Below are 21,813 nucleotides of genomic sequence, written 5' to 3'. Positions count from 1 at the left end.
TCCGCCTGCCGATGCAGGGGACACGGGTTCGTGCCCCGGTCTGGGAAGATCCCACATGCCGTGGAGCGGTTGGGCCCGTGAGCCATGGCCACTGAGCCTGCGCGCCCGGAGCCTGTGCTCCGCAACGGGAGAGGCCACAGCAGTGAGAGGCCCGCATACCACAAAAAAAAAAAAAAAAAAAAAATCAATAGCAGAGAAGGAAAATTGGAAAATTCACAAATTTGTTGAAATTAAACAACATATTTTTAAACACTAATGGATCAATAAGAAATCACAAGGAAAATTATACTTAGAGACAAATGTAAACTAAACCACGATGTACCAAAACTTATGGGACACAGCACCAGCAGTGATATGGGGGAAATTTATAATTATAAGACCTTATATTAAAAACAAGAAGGCTCTCAAACCAACAACCTAACTTTAAAACTTAAGGGCCTAGAAAAAGGACAAACAACTCAATCATATGTTTAATAAGGGATTAATATCCAGAGTATACAGAGAACTGAAATTCAATGATAACAACAAAAACCTGATTTTAAAATGGGCAAAGGACATGAATAGACATTTCTCTATAGAAGGCATACAAATGGCCAAGAAGTACATGAACAGATGCTCAACATCACTAGTCATTAGGGAAATGCAAATCAAAACTACGAGGTACCACTTCACACCCATTAGGATGGCTATAGTGAAGAAAAAATTGCTGGAGATGTGGAGTAATTGAAACACGTGTGCAACATTGATAGGAATTTAAAATGGTACTGCTGCTGTGGAAAACAGTTTGGAGTATCCTCACAAAATTTAAAATAAATCCCTATGATCCAGCAATTTAATTTCTGAGTATATATCCAAAAGTACTGAAAGCAGGGTCTAATAGAGATATTTGTACCCTCATGTTCATAGCAGCATTATTCACAGTAGCTAACACACAGAAGCAACCCCAGAGTCCACTGATGAATCAGTGTATAAGAAAAATGTGGTATATACATACAATGGAATATTATTCAGTCTTAAAAAGGAAGGAAATTCTGTAAAATGCCACAACGTGCGTGAACCTTGAGGACACTATGCTAAGTGGAATAACAAATCAGAAAAATGCACACTGTAGGATTCCACTTACATGCACTACTTAGAGTTGTCAAAATCATAGAGACAGAAAGTAGAATGGTGGTTGCCAGGGGTTGGGGGGAGAGAGCAATGAGGAATTGTTTAATGGGTAAGAGTTTCAGTTTTACAAGATATAAAGAGTTCTGGAGATGGCTGGTGGTGATGGCTGCACAACAGTGTGAATGTACTTAACACCACTGAACTGTACACTTTAAAATGGTTAAGATGGTACATTTATGTTACATGTGATTTTGCCACAGTAAAAAAATTGGGAAAAAAATGAAAAGGAGAGAACAGGGGAAAAAAAAAAAGAATCAACAGTGGTACCAATCCCAATTGAGTCAAAGCATTTGAAAAAGGTTGTTTTAGCCTTTTAAAGATTCCGTATCCAGCCTTGTCCCGCAATTCCAAATGCTGTCATTGAAGGACTGCCCCCACTGGAGACTGAGGAGGGAAAAGGGTGATGCCTCACAGAAGGGCATGAGGGTGCCAGCTCTCAGCCCAGGATCCCGACGGGCATAAACAGTGTTTGTTTGTAATCCTAGTTAATGGCCTACATTTATAAGTCAGGAGTTTTGCAAGCAAAATCAAATTTCTGGTTTCTTTAGATAACTGGAAACTCTTTCAACCCTGGGCCTGCAATCTCATGTGACAATGGCAGAAGCTGGCCAGTGGTGGCCCCTTAAACTGAACACATGCTCTCCTCTTGGACACAGCCCATATGTGGACACCTGGTCATTCATGTTCCGCTGGCTCCAGTAGTCACTGGAGATAAGGAGATGAGAGGGCATGTCCAAACACAGGGGCGGCCCCAAAAACAGACCAAAGGACCCAAGCACTCAGCACTCTCTCTCATACACATACCCTTGCATCCTAAACTCCAGCCATAATGAAATCCTTTAGTTCCTTTCACTTTTTCTCCTCCCAGCCTTTGCTCAAATTGTTTTCTTGCCTGAAATGCCCTCCCTCACCCTCTCCCATTCACTTGGCCAATTCCTACGCATCCTTCATGATGTCAGTTCCTTTAGGGAGCCTCCTGGGCCTCCAGTAACTGGGTTCAATTAGAAGACATACAGGTTCAGATGGATGCCAGCGAGGCCCCTAATAACTGTGATTTTTAAAAGGCAGATGTTTATTCTCTTTTCTGGGAGGGTCCTGTCTGGCGTGGCCCTCCCCAGTACCTTGGCTCTTCTCTTTAACTGCTCCACCATCCAGGGCTGACTTACCCATTGGGTGGCGCAGCAGGCAGTGCCCAAGTCCTGTGATATTTTTAGGGGTCCATGAAAATGTTTAATTTTAATTTGGTTTAGAATCAGAAGAAAAACATGAGTATTATAATAATGAATATATAAAAATGAATCCAGCCTGGATTATATGTGCCATTATATCGATGCAGTTGTAAAATATAACTTTTAATACTTTTTTATGGAGGAAGGAGTCCACAAAGGCAAAGATGTTTAAGGCTCCCCAAATTCATAGAGTGGCCCAGCCGCCATCCTGGGGGCAGTTACGATTGTATGTCTACTCTGTCTCAGCAGTGCGCTGAAGGGAGAGAAGGAAGGAGAGGATGTGACACTTCTCTTTAAAGGGCATAACCTGGGAGTTGCACATATTATTTTTGCAACCACTGTCCAAATCTCAATCCCATGGCCACACCCAGCCATATAGGAGGCTGAAGATGCAGTCTTTATTTTGGGCTGCCCGGTGCCTAGATAAAAAGTCTCTTGTGAGACAGGAGAGGTGCTAGTGGGAGAACCAGCTCCCTCTGCTGCAGTGACCTTTCTAGGTGTTTCCCTGGTCCTCATCCAGCACATGCTGCCCACTGCCACAGCTCCCCACTTGTAGCCACCTCACTTGTGTACATACCTTACCAGGCCGTTGGCACTGAGTTTCCCACCTCTGGGCTAAAGAGATTACAGTGTGTCCAAGGGCAGACAAGAAGATCGGGATGAGCTCTCTGTTACAACTCCAGTACTCAGCGTAGAGTCTGACTCACAGGTGACTGAAAAAGAGTTCGGATCGATGCTTCTTTCCTAACATTTAATTTTAAAACTTGGTAGCCATGCACATATATAGCACTCATTCAGCCTCTGATGGCTCAAGAACCAACAGCCTAAGTTTTCTGCCCTTTCTTTGCACCATATTTCCTCTTAGCCTGATTTCTTTCGTTTCGATTCTAATTTTTGTTTTATGAGACCAGACATGAAGTCTTCTAATATTCAACATTAAAGTTTAAGTTATACCATACTAGATGGGTAATTTTCCACTTGGTTCGCAATATTACAATACTGACTCGTTTAAAAAAAACTTTTTATCAGGAAATCTTCAAACATATCCAAAAATTTAAAAATTTTAAAGGGAGAGAGAATAGAGTAGTGAATTCCCCTACACATCTATCATCTAGCTTCAACAATTATTAACTGACAGCCAATCTTCTTCAAACATACCTCCACCAACGTTTCCCTACTATCAGATTGCTTTTAAGTCAATCCAAGACAATATATCATTTTATCCATAAATATTTCAGTATGTTTGCCTGTATCAGTTATTCATCACCGTTGTAACAAGCCACCCCAAAACATAGTGGCCTATAACAACGATTTATTTGCTCACACTTCTGCAATTCAGGCTGGGCTCAGCTGGGTGATCCTTCTAATGGTCTCCCCTGGGTGATTCATGCAGCTGTGGTCATCTAGTGGTTTGAGTGGGGTGGGCAGGTCTAGGATGGCCTCCCTCACTGTCAGGGGTCTTGGTGCTGGCTTGTCAGTGGTGGCTCTCTCTCCATGTCATCTCTCATCATTCAAAAGTCTGGCTTCGTTCTGTGGCAGTGGCAGCATTTTTTTTTTTGGTACGCGGGCCTTTCACTGTTGTGGCCTCTCCTGTTGCGGAGCACAGGCTCCAGACGCGCAGGCTCAGCGGCCATGGCTCACAGGCCCAGCTGCTCCGCGGCATGTGGGATCTTCCCGGACCGGGGCATGAACCCGTGTCCCCTGCATCAGCAGGCGGACTCTCAACCACTGCGCCACCAGGGAAGCCCAATGGCAGCATTTTAAGAGTATGTAAGTGGAAACTATGAGACCACTGGAGGTCTGGGCTTCTGAACCCACATGGCATCACTTCCACTTCATTCCATCAGTCTAAACAAATCAAAACATCAGCCCAGACACACGCGGTGGGAAAGTGGATGTATTCCCTTGATGGGAGGAACTGCACTGTGGCCAGGTTTTTCAATCTACCACAGTGTCTCCAAGACAGCGCCTCTGGTTTTGTAACAACCACGATTACACTGTCAAATCTAAAAAATTTTAACAATATAGTATAATCATTTATTATTGATTTGTAACTTCAGAATTATGAAACAAAAATCGTGTTAATACAAATATAATGGTGTTCTGGGATACTGTTTTTTTTTTTTCTTGGTAGATATTATTAATGTGGATTTGAACCTGAAGAGAAAAACAGTGATGTAAATCTCCAAGATTTAAATTTTAATGTGTCTAACTGGCTCCTTGAAAAAGCAATGTAAAAAACAGTAAATGTTTCATGATTAGAAGAATAGGGAGCCTCTTCTGAGAAATTACGTATTTAGTTCACTGCAATTTGATTTCTAATTTGCTGAAAGATAATGCAAATGGACTATGTTTATTCATGTTGTAATTTCTGAGACTTTAGAGAGACAAAGAGAAACTAACTGGGGCGGAATCCCCAGCCTCCTCAACAATAATCCTAAATGTGCCTTTGTGATAAGCCACGGCAGCTGCAGACCACAATGACTGCCAGGCTATAAGTGGCCCACAAATCCAGAATGCCAGGAAGTTGGCCAGGTGCGGGCTCTGTCCAGCAAACAGGGCTTCCTCCAATGTCGTTTTTAATTGTAGAGTCACTCTATTAACAGTTGAGGCCATAATTACATAACTGGGCTTATCAACAGCAAAAAGGATTCAAAACTAATTTACAAAAAAATAGAGAATTTACCACCCCCCCCCCCAAAAAAAGGTCTAAGGTGACTATGAGCTCTTCAGAGGGCAAGAATTCTCAAGGAACTTGAGAGGCAGCACTGAATAGCAGGAGTCATAAGGTTTAAGAGCCCTGGCTTTTATAGTCAGAGGCGGCTTGGCTCCCTGTTACCGTATGGCCTTAAACAAGTTACTCAACCTCTCTGAACTTCAATTTCCTCATAGTATTGCTTTGAGAGTTATATGAGACGATGTGTATAAAGTACTTAATGGCAAGCCTGGCACATTTAATCATGAGATACATAATGGCTATTATTGGGAAACGTATCACTCATCTTTATATTCCTAAGATCCTGTCAAAGTGCTCAGGGCAATGTAGATGGTCAGTTAATGCTTGCTCAATTAACACTAATGAACTGACTGAAGGTCGTTGTGCTAAAGATGCACATTATTTCCTGATTGGCACCATTTCTTTCTTGGAAAATTTGCCCCTGCTCCTCCCTTAACCCATCGGGTCTCACTGCGGCTATTTGGCCAATATTGATTTGCCAACAGTGGACACCAGCCTCAGACGTAGCCCATTAGATGGTACTGGGCCCTGGAGCTGCGATGTCCTGAAGACCCAGAGGTAGGCAATCCACGACTGTAGAGTCAAATACAGCTCACTGCCTGACTTTGTAAATAAAATTTTATTAGCACACGGCCACACCCATTCACTTAGGTATTGTCCATGGCTGCTTGTGCACTACAAAGGCAGAGTCAAGTTGAAGAGTTGCAACAGAAACCACAGGACCTGCAAAGCCTAATTATTTACTACCTGGCCCTTTATAGAAAAAAGTTGGCCCCATGATGTAGACCAACAACGATGTTTTGCCATTTGTATGTTAAAAGGTAAGCAGAGGGGCTTCCCTGGTGGCGCAGTGGTTGAGAGTCCGCCTGCCGATGCAGAGGACGCGGGTTCGTGCTCCGGTCTGGGAAGATCCCACATGCCGCGGAGCGGCTGGGCCCGTGAGCCACGGCCGCTGAGCCTGCGCGTCCGGAGCCTGTGCTCCGCAGCGGGAGAGGCCACAACAGTGAGAGGCCCGTGTACCGCAAAAAAAAAAAAGGTAAGCAGAAAAGGTCATCTGCAGAGAGAAGTGGGAGAATGGTACAGACAACAGAGCATTTGGCCACAGTAAGCAAGAGAGCAGAGAAAGGAGTGGCAGAGACAAGAGAGGCTTGAGGAGGACTGGAGGGTCCACTTCCAAGGGGGCTGCTCTCGAGGTTGGCAAGTAATGGACGGGAGGCCTTGGCTCCTCCCCAAGTGGACCTCTCCTGGGAACTCCTGAGTGTCCTCGGGAGATGGCAGCTGGCTTCCCCTGGGGCAAGTGACCTAAGACAGTGTCTTTTATGATCTAACTTCAGAAGCCACACACACACTGTTGTTTCCACAATCCTGTTGGTTACTCACAGGTCAGGCCTGTTCAGTGTAGGAGGCCTGTGCACCAGGGCAGGAATACAGGGAGGGGAGAATGAATCACTGGAGGCCATCTGCTGACCTTCCATCTGCTGAGGCCCCTCTGAATTCCCCACTGGGATTCAGTGAGACTCTGCTTATAAGAACTGTCTCCCTCTTTTTCACTGGACATGACAAGTACATTTCTATATCCTTGCAATAAATGAACCCTAAGAAAGCGATGAAGAATCAAAAAGACATATTATTTGTCCCATCACCTCTTATCAAATGAAGGGGTCTCTGAGGTCTTGGCCTTCCAGGGCCCTTCTTGGTAAGCTCTGTCTCTTCCTGGTATGCGGCACTCCAGCCTAGACCTTATTTATGCAACAAGAGTGACTGTCAGGCCCTGGGGAGACGGCCACAGACAAAACAGAAAAAGACCCTGCTCCCTGGAGCTTACATACCAGTGTGGGGAGACCAACACTGAAGAAATAGAGAACATACCAGGTGGAGATAAGGGTTATAAAAATAATTAAAGAGTGTGTGTGTGTGTGCGTGTGTATGTGTGTGTGAGATTTTATAAAGGGTGGTCAGAGAAGGCCTCTCCACTGAAGCAACATTTGAGCAAAGACCTAAAGAGAGGGAGTGAGCCGTGAGAATACTGGAGGAAAGGGGACCCTGGGAAGCCAAAAAGTGGGCAGTAGGAGTAGGATGTGGGATCAGGGAAGAGTCTTTTAAGCTGGAACTAGAACACGTCCAGTAGCCAAGGAGCATCTCATGATTCAGGGATGGAGGAGAGAGAGGGATGAAATCCAGAGGCTAATGAAGGGCAACGGCCTCCAGCAGAGCTGGGACCCTTCTCTCATTGTAACGGGAGTGAAGATGGGATGTGGAAGCAGGTTGAAGATGTGATGGGAAGATGAATTCAGTATGACTGCTTCTGGGATTCTCAATGAAGTGTGAGGCTGAGTGATGGGCCACAGGGATTCAGAAGGTTTGAGGAGAAAGAGAAAGATGATGAATGAATTTCTGGTGATCCAAGAAAGCAAACCACTAGGACAGCGCTTCTGAACATTTAATGTGGAAATTAATTACCTGGGGACTTTGTTAAAATGCAGATCCTGATTCAGTAGGTCTGGGTGGGGCCTGAGCTTCTGCATGTGCAAAAACTCCCTGGTGATGTCTGTGCTATTGGTCTAGGACCACCGCTTAAGTAGGAAGGGAAATATATAGGATTTGTGGGCAGTATGCAGGGACTTTTATGATCTGTGGCCATGAATTAAAGTGAGAACACTCACCCCAGCTGGTGTTCTTTTTTGGGTGATTGGGTATAGGAATAGAGTAGGGGACAGCTGAGAGTTAGTGGTATTTATAAGGAAGTGCTTTTAAAAATATGCCATTTAACCTAAGCTATGATGGGTGATGAAAAAATGATAAGGCCAATGAATCATGGGCATTGATGAGGTCAGAGAATTGCTGGGATGCGAGCATTAGAACCAATAAGCCTGAAGGAAAGAAAGAGGTGGTCAGAAGTGAGGGGCTTCACAACCTAAGTGTCCATTGACAGATGAATGGATAAAGAAGATGTGGCACATATATACTATGGAATACTACTCAGCCATAAAAATAAATGAAATTGAGTTATTTGTAGCGAGGTGCATGGACGCAGAGTCTGTCATACAGAGTGAAGGAAGTCAGAAAGAGACAAACAAATACCGTATGCTAACACAGATATATGGAATCTAAAAAAAAAAAAATGGTTCTGATGAACCTAGGGGCAGGACAGGAATAAAGACCAGACATACAGAATGGACTTGAGGACATGGGGAGGGGGAAGGGTAAACTGGGACGAAGTGAGAGAGTGGCATGGACATATATACACTACCAAATGTAAAATAGCTAGTGGGAAGCAGCCGCATAGCACAGGGAGATCAGCTCCGTGCTTTGTGACCACCTAGAGGGGTGGGATAGAGAGGGTGGAAGGGAAATGCAAGAGGGAGGGGATATGGAGATATATGTATACGTATAGCTGATTCACTTTGTTATACAGCAGAAACTAACACAACATTGTAAAGCAATTATACTCCGATAAAGATGTTAAAAAAAAAAAAAGAAATGAGGGGCTTCAAATTGGGACTTAGAAGTGACGACAAGGTCAAGCATATGACCCCCAGGATGGAAAGCTACAGATCACTCAAGGTGAGGTCAGGAACATAGAGGCCAAAGTGTTAGATAGATCATTCCCCACATAGTGACAGAAATGGTTGGTGAAAATGAAGATAGTGAGCTCAGTACTCAAGTCCTTAAGGAACAAGGAGGCTGCAGATGAAGGCAATTGGAGGATGGCATGAACTTTGAAGGAGCTTTGTGCCAGCACAAAGGGATACAAGACAGACACAGTTCCCTTTCTGAGTGCAATGAGAAGCCATGAAGGGTTTTAGACAAGTGCTATAGACCAAATGTTTGTGTCTCCCCTAGATTCATATGTGGAAATCCTAACACTTAATATGACAGTATTGGGAGGTGGGGCCCTTGGAAAGTGATGAGGCTCCACCCTCATTAATGGGATTAGTGCCCTTATAAAAGAGCTCCCTCGCCCTTTCCACCATGTGAGGACAAGAGAAAACAGCCATCTGTGAACAACGGAGTGGGCCCTACTAGACACAGAATCTGCCGCCACCTTGATCGTGAATTTCTCAGCCTTGAGAATTGTGAGAAATAAATTTCTGTTGTTTATACACGACCCAGTCTATGGTATTTTGTTATAGAAGCCTGAACAGACTAAGACAGCAAGGAAGTGATATGATCCAACCGAGATTTTGCAAAGATCTCTTGGACTGCTATGCAGAGAAAGGACTGGAGGGAAGTTCAGTGGCATCTGGAGGCTATTACAGTTATTTGGTTGTCAAAGTGTGGACTCCAGCAGCATCAGAAATGCTCATTCTCAGGCCCCATCCCAGACCCACTGAATCAGAAACTCTGGGGGTGGGGCCCTGCAATCTGAGTTTCAACAAAAGCTCTCCCAGGGATTAGATGCAAGTTGAAGTCAGACAAAATAAAGTGGTTTGGATTAGAGCAGTGGAGAGAGAGCGAGCATGGAGCTATATTTCACTGGAGGAAGGACCAGGACAGAGTATGGGATGTGTGGGTGAGGGGCAGGTCTCTAGGAGAAAGAAAAGGACAGATGCAGTGCTGTGCACTGGAAAGGGGAGGATGGAGGAGAAGCCAACTTGCTGGGCAAGATCAAAAGTTCACTTCTATCCATGGTATGGGGCAAATATGTTCTGGAGAAGTTGCTGGGAAGTAAAGTTGCTGGGAAGTAAAGCTGTGGGTAAAAACCACACTAGTTCCCAGCAGGAAGTTGGTGATGTGCTCCTGCAGGAAAGCTGCACTGGCCACTGTGGGACACAATGTGATGTGTCATCTGTGGCTCTCTAACAGTCTGGCCAAGTGTCAATATTTCACACTTGTAGTTGGGGGCATGGTGGAAAGAGCACTGAGTTTGGAATCCAGAGGAGTCAAGCCCCTGAGCTCAAGTCACTTCCTAGCAAGTCACCTCACTTCTGTGAGCTCCAACCTCCACATCCCTGTAAAGGACATACTATATCTGTCCTGTCTAAAGGGGCACTCTCAGAGTCAAATAAGAATTCATTGATAATTCTAAATCATTTTACAAATGTAAGGGAAGCAGTATTCTACTGTCATCATTATTACGAGATTCTAGTCTCAGAACAGGTCTCTGTTCAGTAGCTGCCCCCTTGCCGGGATACAATGACAATGGAAAGATGACCAATCCCGCCAAATACATTTTCCTTCCTGGTTATGACCTGCAATCTACTGTACAAGGTCATTCCTTTGACTGGACTTTGTGCCCTGGCAAAATACAGGTACCTCAGGGGAGGAAACACTCTTTACAAAAAAGATTTACCACATACCACATGCTTGTGTTTTACACCCATCACTTCCTGTGCCCAGTAGGAATTCTGTGCACTGGACATTACTATCCTCGTTTTACAGACAAGGACGCTGGGCCTGGAGACCAGGCGACTCACCCACATGGACAGAGCTTCTGATGGGCGGAGCCAGCCCCTGCCTCTTGTGCTGCCTCCTTCTGGACACTGTGCTCTTCCTGCTCCTGCAGCTTTGGATGGATGGATGAGGACACTGGGCACCAGGCTGGGGAAGGGTGCTCGGCCACGCACAGGGAGAAGGAAAGGGTGCTGAGGCCTGAAGATTTGATTCATCAGCACTACCCAAGGCACCGGAATTGTTCTGTAGACTTTCTTTTCTTCTATTATGACTTTCACCCACTAGCACCTTTCAAGTGTCTTCGTTCTCCATGACACCCAGTCACATTTACTTAGATATTGGTGATGGCACGTTTGAACAAGGGCTAGGGAGGGCCTCAGAGGCAGGCGGGCCTCCCTGAGGCCACTAACCTATAGAACAAATGCACAGCAAGGGGTGGGGGACAGGAAGGCTGTCTCGGCCCTGGAGTCTTTTTTCCAGGGATCTCAATACAGTTCACCTTGCACACAGCATTATGCTTGTGAACTTTAGTGTGTGCAGGAGAGATGTTAAAGTTGTTTCAAAGCTGTAGCAGTTGATGACACCAGCTCGCAACACTTCTTGTGGAGCACGGGCTCCAGGCACGCGGGCTTCAGAAGTTGTGGCAAATGGGCTGTTGTTGTGGCTCGCGGGCTCTAGAGCGCAGGTTCAGTAGTTGCGGCACATGGCCTTAGTTGCTCCGCGGCATGTAGGATCTTCCAGGACCCGGGTTCGAACCCGTGTCCCCTGCATTGGCAGGCGGATTCTTAACCACTGCGCCACCAGGGAAGTCTCAACGCCAGCTTGTGACATGAGAGACCAGCAGAGTCAGAAAGGAGCCTGTGTTCCTTGTTTTACAAACACAGAAGCCAAGGGCCTTGTCCACAGGCTCAATCTGGGGTTGGTGAGTGCAATAGAGAGGACCAGAATTCCAGCCTCCAGCTGCTCCTGTAATCACTCCTATACTCTTAAAAAGAATTGCTACAAGACCAAACAACAAAACATCCAGAAAGAACTGGCATCTTTTTCATGAGTATGTCCTGCATTAAAGAGTGTTTTCTGAATATGCATTTGGTGCCAGTTCTCCTGTCAGCGCTGCCCTGCTGGATCACAACTGCAGATACCTAGCAAGGTACACTCCTCCATGGTTTGCATGTTGTGGGCCCTGAACTATTGTCAGGATGGTAGGTGGATGGATGACTGCAGGAAGGAGCTGGAGAATATCACCTGGACAGCCGCAGAGTACAAATTCAGTGACACAAAACATCAAATTAACAGTAGTTATTTTCTCTGGCACAGGAGACCATGTCTTGGAGGAAAAACTCTGCCGTTGGCCAGCAGTGTAGACATCAGCAGTCAATTACATGTAGTTACTACTGTTGTTTTTTAATGTGTCCTGACTCCTTCAATGGAGAGGCAATAAAAAAAAACACTTGCTCCTACACTGTCCTATATACTCCTTTGAAGTGACTGTGAAAATCAACCATCCTGAGGGATAGAGAACAGGAGAAAAGAAGGAAAAGGAATTAACCCTCAACACCTTCACCTTCAGAATTAGGGCGGTAAAAAACAAATAAATAATAATAATAAAAAATCACCAGTGGATGCAAAGAGAGACAGACATACCTAGGGCTGCAGAAGCAGCAGCAGGTTCTGAGGAGAAAAGGCAAGTATTAATAAAAGCTGTTTTGGCCCTCTTGTCCCTGGGGTCTTCTGCTGGGCCCATGACTAGGCCTGCAAGTCACTTGGTCCCCGCTGGAGAGCTGGACACTTGGGGCTTCTGGCCACAAAAGTGTTGTGCTGCTTTTGGAGTCAGGCAGAGCTGGGTTCTATTCCACTAGCTGTGTGCTCTTGGCCACTTACTTAACCTCTCTGAGCCTTAACTTACTCATTTGTGAGAAAAGAACAGGACTGTCCAGAGTAAGTGATGTAGCACACTGGGCATCAGGGCACGCTCAGCGAAGCCCTGGAAAGTGAGCGTTTCCGCTTTCCCGAGTTACTGTGAGCAAACTGCCATGGGGAAGAAGCGGGACAGCTGGAGGCGCGCCCTCTGCCGGGCCTCAGATCCACTCTCCGCGTTCCTTCCGCCCGAGGGGCGAGTCCAGGCCCGAGCTCTGAAGACAGTGCGCCTCCTAGAGGCCGTCCTCTGGAGCAAGTGGAGCAAGGACTGCTTGCTACACAGGGTTGAAGACAAAGCTTAGGGTCTCCCTAGGCCAAGACACAGGGTGGAAAGGAGTTGCCCAGAGCCGGCAAAGCCTTTCACTGTTTTCTGAGGGCCTAGGGCGGATCCTGTCGGTAGCAGGCTGCATCCCCAGGCTGCCGAGCTGACCACAGTCTGGTAAGCTGAAAGAGCTACTTGGTTTATTCAAGCAGGAAAGACTCAGACTCAGCTAGCATTTACTGAGCACTTACTGTGTTCCAATGTGGGTGCTGGGTGCTCTTCATTTACCTTATCTCGTTTAAACTTCTCAGCAGCCCTGCAAGGGAGGGTTTATCCTCTGTTTTCCTGATAAGGTAACTGAAGCACCCTAAGAGAAGTTATTTGCATAGTTGAAGCATGGTTACATCGGAATTTGTATTATTTTGAGGGGGCTGCTATAATAAAGTACCCAAAACTGGGTGGCTTAAACAACATAAATTTATTGTCTCACAGTTCTGGAGGCTAGAAGTCTGAAATAAGGTGGTGTTGGTTCCTCCGAGAGGACTGTGAGGGAGGGATCTTTTCCAGGCCTTTCTCTTTGGCTTGTAGATGGCTGTCTTCACTCTCTGTATGCATGTCTGTCTCCAAATTTCCTCTTTTTTAAGGACACCAGTCATATTGGCCCACCTTAGTGAACTCGTTTCAACTTGATTACCGCTGTAAAGATCCTATCTACAGATAAAGTCATATTCTAGGGAACTGGGGGTTAGAATTTCAACATAGGAATTTTTGGGGACAATTCAACCCATAATGGGATTTAACCCAGGACTCCTGATTCTAAACCTGGTGCCTGCCTGTATAGTCAAGCAGTAGTTCTCAAACGTGGGTGTATATTGGGTTTACTTGGAGAATTTTAAAAATATTGATGCCTGGGTTCCAGCCCCACAGATTATGATTTAATTGACACTGTGTATGTCTGGACATTAGGATTTTAAAAAGCTCCCCAGGTGGTTCTAGGAGAAGCCAAAGTTAGAACCACTGGCTTAGAACACCTTTCCATCACCATCTCTAGGTTCCACCTCAGAGGAAGGCAGCACCTCTCTCCTTGCTTTGCTGCCAGGGAAAGGAGGCCAAATTTGTCTTTAATGTTCTAGCCTTGGTCCCACTTCTGTTCCCCCTTTTTAATTTTTGAAGAACATTTGCTCTTCACATCTGTCAGAATCCGGACCTAGCACAGTGCCTGACCTGCAGGAGGCCTTAATAGATGTCTGAAGAAGTAGGAGAGGGAAAAGAATCACAGAAGAAGAAATGTGAAGGGATGGAATTGGGAAATTCTTGAAAAACTGGACAAAGGAGATTTCCTGATACTCACTGAAAGAGAATGTTAGCACAAATCTTGCCCCTTGATGAGTAATCTGCCAGGGACTGGCCTCCCAGTGATACGCAACAAATTAGATTCACAACTTTAGATTCAATAATTGTGCTTGGAATGAGGACTAATCCAATGAGGACTATTTTGGGTTTGTTTCCCCTTCCTCTCCAAACCCCCAGGGCTGGCAAATTACAGTCCAAGACAGTCTCCTTCTAATGCTGAAGATCCCTGAAAGACAAAGAGTAAAGTCCTGACTTCAGTGTTTTGTGGTGGGGAATGAGTGACCCTGGTTTTCTTGTGCCCAGGCTTCTTTCCCCACCTTGGGCCTAATCCACCCCACCCTCTGGGCTAACTGGGGCTGCCTGGGAATGACCTAATTAGGACTGGCCTTCCTCTCTATGCATTACCAGACAGAGAAACCTCTACCTCCAGGGGAAAATGAATTTACACATCCAAGTAACATGAGATTTGAGAAGCACAACTATTTGAAGTGAAAAATAACATATTAGATTACAGAATCCAAGTATACATATGAAAACAAATGACTCTAATTTAATTTTGGCCCAATAAACATACAAAGAGATAAAAGAATATATGGCAAGATAAACAAAAACAAGAAAACAAACTGATAAGAAATCTTAGATGTGAAAAATATAATAGCTGAAAAGAACCCATCAGATGGATAAATAACAGAATGGATAGGGCTGCAGAACAAATTAGCAACTTGGGAGACCAGGTGAAGGAAATCTTCCAGAGGAAGGAGGAAAGGACAAAGACAAAAAATATTTTTTAAAATCTAGGTTATTTGGAAGATAGAAGTAGGAGTACTACCATGTGGCTAATAAGAATCCTAGAAAGAGAGGAAAAATAAAAATGAAGAGGAAGAAATGTGAGGAGAAATTGAGATAATTTCTGTAATTATAAAAGATGAAAGATTGAAAGGGTTATAGAGGAGTAATAATGAAAAAATCCATACCAGGAAATTTTATAGTAAAATTAAGAATTTCAAAGAAGCAGAGAAAATTCTAAAATACTGCAAAGGGAAAGAGAAGATCACAAAAAGGGGACAGAAGTCAGGTTGACATCAAATTTTTCAACAGCAACAAGTGATTCAAGAAGATAGTGGAGTGGTATTTTCAAAATATTGAGGGAACAGAAATCAGAAACAGCCTCTTTCCTATGTCCAGTCTGCCACTCAAAAGCAAGGGCATGATTAAAAAATATTCTCAGGCATAGAAGTCTCCAGAAAATTTATCACACAAAGACTACATTGGAAACTGTTTTGGACCAAGGGCTTAAATAAGGGGAGAGAAAATCTAGCAGATATTGCAAGAGATATGTGAAGTAAAGTTGATCAAGTCCACTGGTAAAATTGGTTTGACTTAAAAGAATAGCTATGACTAAAGAAAAAAGAACACATATTCCCAATAAGCTGGCATTAAAGTGTAGGTAATAACATGATGTAGATTTGGGGAGTAGAGATGAAGAGATATGAGGGTACAATAAAGCTCTCATTTGGGGAATATATACCTATTAAAGAAATGGTTAACAGTAAGTATAGAAAAAGTGGGTCAGACTGAAATAAAATATTAAGATCACAGAAACAGGTCCAAATATATAAATAATTACAGCAAATATACATGAACTAAATTAATCAGTTTAAGAAAAAGATTGACAATTTGGATTTTTTTAAAAATCCAAGCATGGGGACTTCCCTGGTGGTGCAGTGGTTAAGGATCCATCTGCTAATGTAGGGGACACGGGTTTGAGCCCTGGTCCAGGAAGATCCCACATGCTACGGAGCAACTAAGCCCATGCACCACAACTTCTGAGCCTGTGCTCTAGAGCCTGTGAGCCACAACTACTGTGCCCATGTGCCACAACTACGGAGCCTGCGCTCTAGATCCATGCTCTGCAACAAGAGAAGCCACTGCAATGAGAAGCCCACGCACCACAATGAAGAACGGCCCCCACTAGCTGCAACTAGATAAAACCCACGCGCAGCAATGAAGACGCAACACAGCCAAAAATAAATAAAAAATAAATTTATTAAAAAAAATCCAAGTATGTGCTGCTAACACGAGACAAACCTAAAGCATAAGGAAAATGCAAAGGCTGTACATAAATGAATGCAAAATGATACATCAGGAAAATACTAATCAAAATAAAGTTGGTTTATCTACAGTAGTATTAGATAAAATGGATCTAAAGCCAACAGCAAAAAGATGCATAGCATCTATGTATGTAATAAACAAAGGGATGCCAAATTCATGAAACAAAAATGATGGAACGACAGACAGAAATGGGTAAATTCACCACTGTAATGGGAGATTTCAACAATCTTCTCTTGATTATTGGTAGATTGAACAGACATCCCCCCAAAATATATTTTAAATTCATTGTAGAAAATTAGAGATAGACACAGTTAAGATGTTGGCATAGGGAAAGATATTGTAAAGAAGACACAAAAAATATTGACCATAAAAGACTGATAAATATTACTATATAAAATTAAGAACTTTTGTTCATCAAAGTTACCTTAGAGAAAGTGAAAAGTTATATATATAAGATATTCAAAATACATAAAACTGGCAAAGGATTGGTATGAATATGCAAAGAACTCCTACAGATCAGTAAAAGAAAACAAAAAAAGCATAAGTAGCCCAACAGGAAAAAAAAAAAAGAAGAAGAAATATAAGGGCAATAAATATATGGAGAAATGTTTACCATAATTATTAGTTTGGAAGTATAAATCCAGACTGCAATGACATACCATTTTACACTCATTACGTTGGTAAAAATTTAAATAGTCTGATAATACCAAGTTTTTTCAATGCTCGTGGGAGTGTACATTTTTTAACTACTTTGGGAAATGGTTTGGCATTTTCTTCTAAATTTGGACACTTATATACTGTTATAGGTTGAACTGCGTCCCCCAAAAAGTATGCTGAAGTTCTGACTCCTGAAACCTTATTTGGACTTTGCAGATGTAATTCACTAAGATGACATCATACGTGAGTAGGGTGGACCTTAAATCCAAAATGACTGATGTCTTTATAAGAGAAGAGACAGAGAAACACACAGAGAAGGCCATGTGAAGACAGAGACAGAGATTGGACATATTTTTGTATTTCTACCATCCAGAACTAGAAAAGGATAAATTTCTGTTGTTCTAAGTGACATAATTTGTCAAGGTCTTAATTTTTGCTTTAGATGGTGAGTTCATGGGTGCTTATCTATATTTACAACTATATTTATATCTATACCAATAGAATCATATCTACTGGAAGAGGCCACCTAAGGACCATTGAGGAAAGTATGTCATAAATAGGATTATGATTAATCCTAATCCATAACTGTATACCTGAGGCTATCTACTTCCCAAAATAGTTGGGCTTGTCCAGATTGGTTCATGTTTCTACAAACTGGTCCTTCGAACTCACTTTGATTTTCCCAAAGGTCTGGAAGTTGGAACACTTTTTCCAGGCTAACGACGACTAGCAGTATGGTTAATCAAACATGCAGGTCTGGCTTGCAGGTCTGGCTTGCTTAGTGTGCCAATTAAGTTAGAAAGCTCCATTGATTAAAATAAATGAATCCAGGGACTGAAAGTTCATTGAGTTCAAGTGCAATCAACATAGTAGATGAGAAAAGGAAAAAAGGAAGGGCATAAGTTGATGGGACCCTCTTAGATATACAGAGATACCAAGTAGCTTTGGCAGGAAGTGGCAGCCAAAAACCACGAAACCACAACCTTAATAAGTATTAATCAGAGGGTACAGCAGGGATAAGAACCAAAACCCAGGTGGAAAAGAACAGGAAAATGGAATCTTCACTGCCCATGGATCAGAATGTAATGTTTCAGGTATGTTCTTCTCAGCAAATATTCCTACCATTTGCTTTTGAAATGATGGAGCTGGTTTAAAAACAATATATGTCAGGCACCTCAAGAACCCTACATTCTGTAGGCAAAAGTGAAGACAGAGTTAACAGAGCACAAATCTGTTTCATCTGACTGTATGAGTTTTACGTTTCTCCTTTAAAGGCCTGGCTACTGTGTGGTTCAGAAGCAGTATGACACAGGGATCTGGGAGGCTTCAGGGATACCCACACCCAGAGAGAAGTCTGCCAGTCAAGGAGCACTGAATTGTCATGGTGTAAATTTGCAAAACCTTGACAGCTTTAGTGATATGGCATTGGTCTTGAAATTCAGTGCACGGTAATTTTATTTTATGGTAAGGAAAAGGATATGAGAAAAGAGAAGGTAGTATAAGTATGTTTTTCAAATTTCTTCCCTCTTCTACCCTATAAATAAAAGGGCAAAGATATTACTGAGCAAATGTTCTTTACAAAAATTTGATGTATTCTCATGCTTAGAAATTTTGCTATAGGGAAAGTCACTGCTACTGTTTACATGAGACATTCCTACTCTGAAATCTAAACTCTGAAGTATTTACTATGCTTAGATAAATCACATATTTTTCCTTGTGAGTATAGCCTGTTCAGGTTTATACATACTACTGTGTAATTCCCCAAGCACTGTTCCCAGTTTAAAGCGTGATGTTGGATACATTTGTGGAAACTGATGTGAAAGGTATTTGCTCTTTAAAATACTTGCTAACTGGCCAGTTAAAAGCATGCCTTTGAATCTGAAACTGAATTTGGCTTTGGTCAGTAGAGGCTCCAGGAAAATTGATAAAATAGGAGAAAGAGAAATCAGCTTCTTTTTAAACTTTTTTTTTTTGGCTGTGCCATGCAGCTTGTGGGATCCTCGTTCCCCTACCAGGGAGCGAACCCGTGCCCCCTGCAGTGGAAGCACAGAGTCCCAACCACTGGACCACCAGGGAATTCTCTCAGCTTCTTTTTCTAGAATGTGAATGGAGAATCCAAGACTGAGGATGGGAATTTTGTCATAATGATGGCAAAATTTTAAAAAGAAGAGACACACATGAATGCAGCTCAGGAATCCAGAAACTTTCCTGGTTTCTGGCCCTCCTGAGGCTTTGATTCAAGAAATACCCTAATATCTTTCTGTAATCTTCTGCCATGCTCTAAAAGATCTGCAAAATCTAAAAAGTCTGTATTATTAGGAAAAAATTATTCAATTGTGAACGGAGCCCAGAAGATGGTAAAAAATATTTCTTTACTGTTCTCATCACATCATTGTTCATTCCTGACCCCCAAGCTATACTCCATGACAAGGCCCAGAGCACATCTCCTTCACTAAAGCATTGAGAATTGCATTCATGAGTGGAGCCCCTGCAAGCTCTCTCAAAGGAGATCTCTGTAGTTGCTTTCCTTGGTAAGACAGGTAAAAGGTACTACCACTGATACAGTCTTTCCAATTCTAATGGGGATAATGGATCTCAGAGTGGCAGGGGTAGTGGCAGCACTTAATCACCAAAGACAAATTGGATGCATCTACTGTGAGGGGTAATCAGAATGCCTTGGCCTGCAGAGATCTTTGATGGTGGTTAATTTATCATGCTACTCCTAGGAATAAAATAGGTAGACAGTCTATTAGAGTACTGCTTGATCTATATGAGAGGGGAAAACTTCAGGTCTGGTAGCCAAACACCTGACTTGAGTCACCACCGTGGACAGTCAGGGCATCTTATCCAGTTTCCAAATGTAAGTCAATTCACAGACCCAAAGCTCCTTGATTAAAGAGGAGGCAGGTGCCCCTTGGGGAAGAACCCTGCTGTCTCCAGAACATAACCGGAACACATGGTCCAGGATCAAGGGGTGAAAGTAGAAGTGGCTCTTCTTACTGTTATACCCAATAACTCACTCACAGGTAATTTTCACTTGTCATCCTGATGAGAGCTCTGCTGGCTGGGAGGTCTTCGTCCCCAAAGAGAAAATCTTTCCACCAGTGGAAATAACAGTGGTTCTATTAGATTGGATGGTGAGGCTTCCACCTGGCCATTTTGGGCTCCTCATGCCATTGAACCAACAGGCAGAAAAAGTGTTACTCTAATGACTAAAGTGATTGACCTTAATTACCGAAGGGAAAGTGAGTTGCTGCTACACAATGGGGACAAGGAGGACTACATCTGGAACATGGGGGATTTTCTGGGGTGTCTTTAGGATTTCCATGACCAACGTTAAGGGTTAATGGAAACCATAGAAACAAACAAACAGAAAAACAAGATAATTGACTACTGGGTTCTTTTGGGAATGAAGGTTTGGGTTATTCAAGTAGAAACCCCACCAACTAAGCATCTGACTGAAATACAGAATGATTCTAGTCTACTTGTTACCGTGACATATTTTCACTGTAATGCTAGATAAAACAAGTCTATGTCAATTTCCTTCTGTTCCTGCTGGTGGAGCATACATGTTATGGAGCCATAAGCATGGTCATGTGCTTCCTTCAAGGTGAAGACTGCCTTACTCATCTTTCCATCTAGCCCAGCCTTGTGCTTGGCACATAGTAGATGCTGAAAAATATTTGTTGAATGAATAAGTTCAGTCTTCCCAAAAGAATCAAAAAGAAAATTTACTGTATCATGTTGAGATTTCAAGAGCTTATTTGGGTTCTACCACCATTTCTGAGAAGAGTTATGGATAATATATAAGTTATGCCAGTAAGTATACCAATCTTATTTTCCAAAATCCTTAACAAATAGGCAGGAACTGTTTTATAACTAGTGTGACAATTGCTTACAGGAAGATATATGTATGCTTCTAAAATGTGGGAACATTGTTCTTGTGATGAGTTTAAACATTTTCCCTGTAATTTAACTTCTATTATTATATTTGCTTTAAAGTATCCTTCAAAAAAAATTTTTTTTTTTTTTGGCCACGTCACGATGCTTGCGGGATCTTCATTCCGCGACCAGGGATTGAATCCGGGCCCCGGCAGTGAAAGCACCGGATTCTAACCACTGGACCACCAAGGAATTCCCCAAACATTGTTTTAAAAAGATGGGCTTCATTGTTTGAATCTTCATAAAGTCTGAATCTGTAAAGTCCAGCAAATACTGAGCCTTTTCTAAAAATGAGTTTAATGGGAGGAACAAGGTCCAGGAAAAAATTCAGGAATGCCAACAGAAGACACGTTGTAGTAAAATTCATTAGTTTTTTTTTTTTTTTTAATTAACCGCACACAGCACACGGGGTCCTGTTTCCCCAACCAGGGATCGAACCCTCGCCCCCTGCAGTGGAAGCATGGAGTCCTAACCACTGGACCGCCAGGGAAGCCCCTTCTTTAGTATAAAGTATTGTAAATTTCTAAGCCTCAGTGTACATAGTCCAATCTAATTACAACAATGTAACATAAGGCCAAAAAACATGTTTTCTCATTAATTGTCTTTGAGGCCACACCTCCATGTCTGCACATGACCCAGGAATGACAGTCAGTGAATCATTAACTGCTGTTTATTTATGCTAATGGAGAGCTGTCACACAGATAATCCCGAAAGGCAGATATTTATTTCATCATTTTTGGCACCTTTATAAGAACCAGCCACTGAATAAGGGTAATCAAATGTGAATCTCTCTAATGATCTATCCTGGCCTTTGTTCAGTCTTGGACAGTTGTATTAGTATGTGTTTTGTAGGACTGCTAAACTATCTTTCATGTTCTCAGCGTTAAAGCAGATATACTCCTAGATTCCTAGCTTCTATCAAAAACCCTTTAGAAACCTTTCCTTTAGAAATTGTTAACGGATTTGTCTAATCACATGGCAGTGTAGAATGAACTTTATACAGTGCCTGAAGGAGTAAGTGCTTATATTTATTTAATGAA

The 21,813-nt window shown here is 42.9% G+C and overlaps 1 protein-coding gene across 4 annotated transcripts in view; it reads right to left on the bottom strand.

Annotated features, from left to right (window-relative positions):
* The window catches only part of SPRYD7 (SPRY domain containing 7), an 88,206-nt gene that overhangs the window by 41,796 nt on the left and 24,597 nt on the right, over positions 1-21,813 (bottom strand). For 3 of the 4 annotated variants that reach the window (XR_009559827.1, XR_009559829.1, XR_009559830.1), the window contains one exon: positions 10,554-12,036. The exons of the other annotated variant lie outside the window; for it this stretch is intronic. The gene's annotated coding sequence lies outside the window, so the exon portion shown is untranslated. The remainder of the gene's footprint in view (positions 1-10,553; positions 12,037-21,813) is intronic. 4 annotated transcript variants of the gene reach the window in all.

Source organism: Globicephala melas, chromosome 18 (assembly GCF_963455315.2).
Source record: "Globicephala melas chromosome 18, mGloMel1.2, whole genome shotgun sequence".
Lineage (NCBI taxonomy): Eukaryota > Metazoa > Chordata > Mammalia > Artiodactyla > Delphinidae > Globicephala > Globicephala melas.
Note: the sequence above shows the minus strand (reverse complement) of the source record. Positions and strands in the feature narration are given on the sequence as shown.